This window comes from Carassius carassius, chromosome 44, assembly GCF_963082965.1.
Source record: "Carassius carassius chromosome 44, fCarCar2.1, whole genome shotgun sequence".
Lineage (NCBI taxonomy): Eukaryota > Metazoa > Chordata > Actinopteri > Cypriniformes > Cyprinidae > Carassius > Carassius carassius.
The window spans coordinates 10,529,453-10,536,959 of NC_081798.1; the positions used below are offsets into that span (position 1 = coordinate 10,529,453).

General features: G+C 37.8%; 1 long non-coding RNA gene across 1 annotated transcript; it reads left to right on the forward strand.

Moving 5' to 3' along the window:
- The first annotated feature begins 1,588 nt into the window (after window positions 1–1,588).
- Window positions 1,589–6,486, forward strand: LOC132126652 (uncharacterized). The gene is made up of 3 exons (XR_009427429.1): window positions 1,589–2,842; window positions 4,034–4,131; window positions 5,494–6,486. It is a non-coding gene; the product is annotated as an uncharacterized LOC132126652 (long non-coding RNA).
- Window positions 6,487–7,507: the final 1,021 nt, after the last annotated feature.

Sequence of the window (7,507 nt, forward strand, 5' to 3'; positions counted from 1 at the left end):
GCTAGCAAAAAACTGGACTTTAAAGACCTGATCAGCAAATTTGCGCATGCAAAGACCCGTCAATGGGCATTTAGTAAAAACTGACATTATTTAGTTTGTGTTTCAGACCAAAGTTTTTCTCATTTGGTATGGTCATTTTCAGAACTGCTTTACAGTATATTTGATTTAGTCCAGGTTTGGACCTGCTAGACCTTTTGTCATCTCAGTAAGTAGTACTTTCGACAATAAAACAAAAATATATTAATCAGAGTGTGGCCTATTTTGTTTACATTTAAAGTGTTTTTATGATAAAAATGCAATACCTTACCCATTGGTATCACTATGGTATTGGGGGCCCAGCAAGATGGTTTGTACCCAGGGCCCAAAATTTGGTGCTACGCCCCTGGCGGCTGCTATTGAAAAGCCGAAAATATGTGGATCGGGTTTCATTCTCGCGCAGCTTTCATGAGCGGGTCTTTTCCGCTCCGTGTGCGCCGCCGCACTCTCCATCCGTGTGTCTGTGTGTGTGATTTAGTGCCCCTAGAGAGTGACATCACCCAGGAGATCATTAGGTACAATGTGGACCCCAACCTGGCCAAGTATGAAGATGGAGATGACATTGTGAAGTGGTGGGCCCATGTCATGAGTTTGGGGAAGTATCCAGCTCTCAGCCAGGTTATCAGAGGGGCCCTCTCCATCTTCCATGGACCACTGGTAGAGTCCTCCTTTAGTCTCATGGGAGATGTGATTGATGCTAAAAGATCTAGCATGAAGATATCCACCTTTGATGCAGTGCAGACTGTCAAATATGTGCTGAGGTCAAAGGGCAAGACTGGCATTGGCATGTTCAAAATAGATGACATCAAACTGGGGCCAGTTGATAAAACTCTCTGCCAGAACATTAGGGTTGCAGGGAGAAGGGACAAGACCGACAGAGAGAAGAGGATGGAGGCAAAGCAGAAGAGGCAGGTGGAGTATGGCTGCAGTGCTACATGTGAAAGTGCAGAGAAGGCCAAGACCACTGCTCTGGCCGAAGAGAGGCAGACACGTCTCAAACATGTTGATAAGAAAATTAATGAAGCCAGACACAAGGCCCTGGATACGTTGCAGGAGGTGGCCAGGAAGAAGAGGAAGTTGGAGTAAAGCAATAAGATAGTTCAATGAGAGTTTATGTTTCGGAATAAAAAATGAAATGGAATATTACAAATTAGCGTCTGTGTATTTTGATTTTCAGAATTTCATTTTAGTCTTGACTGTGCCTATGGGGTGGGCTGGGGATGGTAGGGGTTGGTGGCAATGTAAGTATCTGGATATTTGCCACTGGGCGGGGGCTTCGATTACCTCTCTCTTTTTTGACCATACATGTGTTTGCACCCCTGGAATAAGTAATTACCTGCTAACAATTAAAGAACTATATTCTAGATAGTAACAATGTGTGTACAGTGTGAATGTAATTCGGGCGTCATCCAGGCACCATTGGCGTACTGTTATTATGAATACTGTGTGAATTCGGACACACTACTTCGTTTGCCTATTAATCAGTTGGGACGTTTGCGATTTCAGATGCAGCTGAAATATCTGGAGGAGCCAATGGTACAGAAACTACACACATCATGTTAACAGTGAATTAAAATATAAGTTTTAAAATCTACTGAAATATGATTATTTATTTGTTTACAATGATACCTCCCTTTCCACGTATCATTGTTGAAGACTTAGGTTATAAAAGTAAAGAGAGAAGATCGCTAAATTAGCAAGGTGTTTTCTTTTTTGGAATGGGAAAATTTGAGAATTATTAATGTTTTTTTTAGGTATTGGGTTGAGGTTATGAGTCTCATATTGCACTCAGGTGCTGGAGGGATCTTGGTAATGGACACTAATGAGTGTAGTAGGGCTCTTTTTGTTTCCTTTATTTTTCTCTTAAATGAAAGGCGTCAAAAGGATGCGTATGGAGGTCACTTGAAAGACGTGAACCCTTTAGGTCTAGCTAGCAGTTTAATGGATCAGTACATGAAAAGCACCACCGCGGTCCTGCTTGAACACATGACTTTCTGATGAGTATTTCATGTGCATAGGTCTAAATAGGATTTCAAATTTGCCTACTTCATTGGTAACATTTTGTTTGGTTCATAACCTTGTGTACACCTTGAACACTAAACGTCTTATGCACTTATTGTGGTTTGTGCCACTTTATGAAATATGTATATTCAATTGATTCCTTTGTCTTGAATTATTTTTGATATAAAATTACTTCAAATTTAATTAGTAACTCATTAATCATATCTTGTCTACTTAAACCTGTTTTAATTTATAAAAATACTTAATTACTTGGGTAATATAATACATTTATACAAATCTATAGAGATGGTGCTTTGTTAAGATCTAACAAATGTGCCAAATGTCTTCATGTTGGGTTTGTCATGTTTTTTATACCTGGAACATTTATTTAATGCCGTTTCCATGTAAGAACCAGGAAATAAATCAAGTCTAACAATGCAATTACCGAAGGCCTCATGTTTATTGTATACTATATCTGTTAACACTTCATATGATTTATATGACTTTGTTCCATCAGCATGAAATCTTCAAACACCTGCTGGTTTATTTTTCGAAAGCCTTGCCATAACCGGAGAAGATTAATGTTGAAAGCAAGTGCTGAACGGCGAGACAAATGTGCTGTATTATTCATCATCTCTGCTTTCAGTGTCTTTTGTTAGTGTGTTTGTTTTGCAATGCAAAAGCAGATATCATCTACTTATACTGACTTTTCAGCATGTGTGTTCCCAGGGAATTAGACCCATGACCTTGGCGTTGTGAGTGCTTGTTGAGCTGAATGCCCATGACGTGGATATGCTTTCAAAAGGTGAATGATTTGACCATTTATTCTACTTGATACAACTTTTTTCCAATCTGAAAGCCAAAAACAACATGCACTTCTGTGAGCTTTCCATTATGCCAACCGTGTGTATGTCCCTCCCGTACACCACCCTCCAATGATGTCAAGAGTTATTTCAGGAGGTGTATATGACTCAGCGATCAAACGCCCAGAGCCCAGTGATGTCATGTGAGCTGTCCGTCTGAGAGCTACAAAAGCAGCTCAGATGTCTTTATTCAGACTCCCCATCGCCACCATTTTACAGGCTCTCATTAACGGCTGCTATGCCCTGTTTACATAGTCTGAGGTAATGAGTATGGGTCGCTTTGTCCTTACTCTTCAGCCTGATTAAGGACTTTTTTCGGTTGTTCTTTGAAGAAGAGATGCTAGAAGTGGTCTTGACTCATTTAGGCATGGCTATGGGGAAGCTATGAATCCTTGAGATTACTTTTAAGTGGCATTGAATGAAAATGCAATGTTGTTGGATACTGAATATTTCATACTGAGTGCCTGGCGGGACTGTGCATTTATTGATTTATTTTAATACATTTCATTTATAAACAAAGTTTACAGTTTCACCGTTCAGTCACTCATGGCTTGATCTTAATTATATACAGTTGTAGAATTGAATTCAGCTTGGGAATCAACCTACAATCTCTATTGAAGTCTCAGGGGGCTGTTTAAGAGATGTTTGATCTCAAGAATGTGGTGAGGACATAATCAAATTCCATGTGGAGGTAAATAAAGGATCTGTTCACCCAACAATGAAAATCTTACCTTAATTTAGATATTTGGTGGAACGTCCAAGATGTTCTTTTTTATACAATGAAAGCAGATGGAGTTTTTACTGCCATGCCCCAATAAGGACTAAAAACTGAATCAGTCTATAGACACATGTACAAGTCTTTTGAAGACCATACAATAGCCTGTGTGTTAAACTGATGTAGTCTTTAAACACATTTCACCAGGTTCAATGTCATTGACTGATTCTCTATTGGGTGACTAGTCAAAGTTTGAAAAACATGACTGCAAATGAAATTTGAAAGCTACCACAGAGGGAAAAATTATCATTGAACCTAAGCGACTTAAATGTTGGGCTGTTCCTCACATCTGTCATATTCAAAAGACATGAAATAGAGTATTTTATGGTACTTTTATAGTGCTTTTTGTCCGTTTTAGAGCTTGGCATTGTAATTCACAATCCACTTTCTTCATATAGAAAACTCAGATCTTTTCACAGAGTAAAGAAAATGACAGCGGGATGGAATGACATCAGGGTGAGTCAATAAACAACTATTCTTTTAATATTAGAAATCCACCCTTCTGTAGTTCAGAATTTATTATCTGGTTCACAATTTCAAGAGGAGATGCAAGGCAAAAATTGTAGAAAGATGTTAACTCAGCCAAAAGTGCACAGCCCAATCTTCAGACGAACTGAGGTGGGAGATCTTCGCTCTCGGCAAATTTAACACCTGACCACCATCCATTTCCTACATAGAACGAGATGACACCGTTAAGGAAGTCCACTCTTCTTCCCATGTTACTCTCTGCAGGCTGGATCAGCTCATCCACTGGTATAATGGCTAACACCCATTGAGCTGTGCATATCGTAAAGGCAATTCAATATAGATGGAAATGAGATTAGACTGTTATTAGATCGCACTTTGCCAGTTCAGCTATGGCAGCGGGTGCCCTGTTACTATTCAAGGCTATTCGGCAGATTTGTCTGATGGGAGCAGGTGCATAAGTTATTGTGTGCATTCAATCCCTTGTTTGAGGTAAACATATTTGTAGGGAAATATTTTTGAGTTTTTGAATTGCATTCTGAAATGCGCCTATTCATTAAAGTGCTGTCAGTCATTTAAAAAAAAAATTCTTGAGCTTTTTGCCCATGCTAAATTTAGTGTGGAGGACAAAGACTGCCACTTCAAAAAAAAGAAAGCAATTAGCCATGTATTTGAAAATAGTAATATATTTATGTGAAGGCAGTGCTGAGTTTTCAACAGCCGTTACTCCAGTCTTCATGATCACACTGTCACATGATCCTTCAGAAATCATTCTAACATACTGATTAACAGTTTTGCTGCTTAATATTTTTGTGGAAACCATGATGCATTTTTCAGGATTCGCTGATGAATGGAAGTTCAAAATAACATTTATTTGAAATAGAAATCTTTTTTAACATTATAAATGTCTTTACTGTCACTTGATCGATTTAATTAATCCTTGCTGAATAAAAGTATTAATTTCTTTTTAAAAAGCATACTGACCTCAAACCTTTGAACAGTGGTATACTATATACAAAACTTCAAGATGACAAAATGAAATTGAAAAGATGAAATTAGATGTATTTGAAGTTATTTTTGTTGAGCAAAATTCAATATTCAGCAAATATTAGTAATTTTTTTCTAATTATTTATTTACATTTTTCAGTTAATGAATTAGTAATTGATGCCATAATCTAGAACCTCTTGATCATTTTAAATTTGTATTTATATTTATTTGTAAATAAATGACTAAATGTGAATTTGTCTTTATTTATAATTGTTAAATATATGGTGATCAAATATTGCAGTGACAGAAGTTTGTTTAGTTTATGTTTAGCCTTCTCTCCTGTGAACTGACATCTGTGTTTATAGGGTGTGATCCTGGGTTGGACGTTGCAGATTGATGTCAAAGTGATTGGAACAGCTGGGCCTTCTAACTGGGCTTGACGCCAGCTCTCACACATTAGCTTTCAAAAAACAGTCCATCACCCTTGATAAGTGGCACCTGAATGAGACCTGGAGTGCAGAGATTCAGTCTGCTAGAGCCATCATTAAAATCCTGTCAGGGGGACTTTCCTGTTGGCCAACAATGTGACGGTACCTTGTTTTCTCCCACATTATCTGCAAGTTTTTCTTGTCATTACACCCGCAGGACGCATCATAGTTTTTTTTTTTACCAATGCTGTTGACATAACAATGCTGGTTCTTTTATAGTACAACTTTTTGACTAGTTTGACGTGCAATTCAAGCAGAGTAAGATCTAGTAAACCAGGATCCTGAATGCTTTTAAATGACTAATGTGCGTAACCTTCCATGTGGTGATTTGCTTTGAAGGTGTTGTCATACTGTTGTAATTCTGACGTCAGATCTGTTGTTGATATAAAGGTTGCTTCCTTTGACCATCTGATCTGTCAAATAATTCATAATTGTTAATACAAACTTCCCAGGAGGACTTAAACGCACCGTAGTGAACTCCTATATATTTGTGACCTCTTTTCCTGATTCACTTTTTCCAGCAAAGTCCCAACTCTCAGATTCTACACATTGTGCTGCAGTAAATCTAAGGAAGATGTGCGAGTTCTATCAAAGTGTTCCAGTCGCTCTCTCGGCTGGAAGAGCTCTCAACAGCTGCTCATTTTAGACTGTAATCAAATGCCATTCTCCCCCTCTCCTCACAATGTCTCTTTGAAAGGCAAGTAGAGTACATTGAATGCTGGAGATTTCAAGTATGCTGGATACACAACATTATCTTAGCATTTTCTGATGCAAGCATCCAAAATCTATGCACTCTTTTTTTAATCAAGTGGCCATTATAAAGCACAAGAGAAATGTGACTGTAAAATTAGCAGAGGTTAGCCGATCAAAAAAGAGTACTACCTTTTTAGACACCTACTGTAAATGTAAAAAAGACAGTTTATTTAAAAGACTCAGAATTAATAGGTAAAGACTAGATCATGTCTGTTTTTGATACTATACTATACTATATTATAGCCTCTTTAAATGTTATTTGATGCACATTAAAGTCCAAAACATGCGAGAAGCCAACTTTTCTATGGACTAGTTATTAATGGTCAGGCATATTTTGATGTTTTCAAAGGGTTTTGGACACATAAACCAGCAAAACAACAGTTTGGCTAGGCTGGGAGACCAATAAATAAATAAATAAAATAAAATAAAACACCCTAGGCTGGTTTGAACTAGTCTACTCAGCCGGTTAGATTTTTGACAGAAAATAATATGTCTCTTTTACCATAGTTCCTGTATATACAGTATATATAATTCAAAGGAGGGTTACAAAAGAAGCGAATCAGAGAGATCCTGTTGAAAGGAAACCCTGGTGCATGTTTCTCAACACCATCATAGCGCTTTCCAACAGTGACCAATTCTATTAGCGAGACAGTGATGGTGAGATGCTTCTGCCTTCATTCTCTTCAGTCTCTTTCTCTCTCTTGAACTCTCTATGCATCCACTTAGCTCTCAAAAACTGTGGAGAAGAGAACTCGGGAAGGAGAAAAGCAGGATCAAAATCATCATGTGACACACATGCATTATTATTATTAATTTTTTTAAAGCTTTAAGTCCCCGGGCTGCTCAGGATTGTAACGTGTCTTGCATTCACGAGGCAGAAGCAGCTACTGGAAAATGCCAAGGACTCCCGATACTTCAAAGTAAAAACGATTTATCAAGAGAAGTCGCACAAATTATTTGCCTTTTGCGTGAGTGTGTAGATATATTCATAAACTAGTTATTTAAAAAAAATAGTCCACCTGTCCATGGAGGTCTATACTGTTAGAATTAATCTCAACAGCAGTTGCTTTTCTGGCTCAGGTTTGAAATCTGCCATCTTTGCTCAGAATGGAATGATGCAGCTGTATTTTTATTTTTA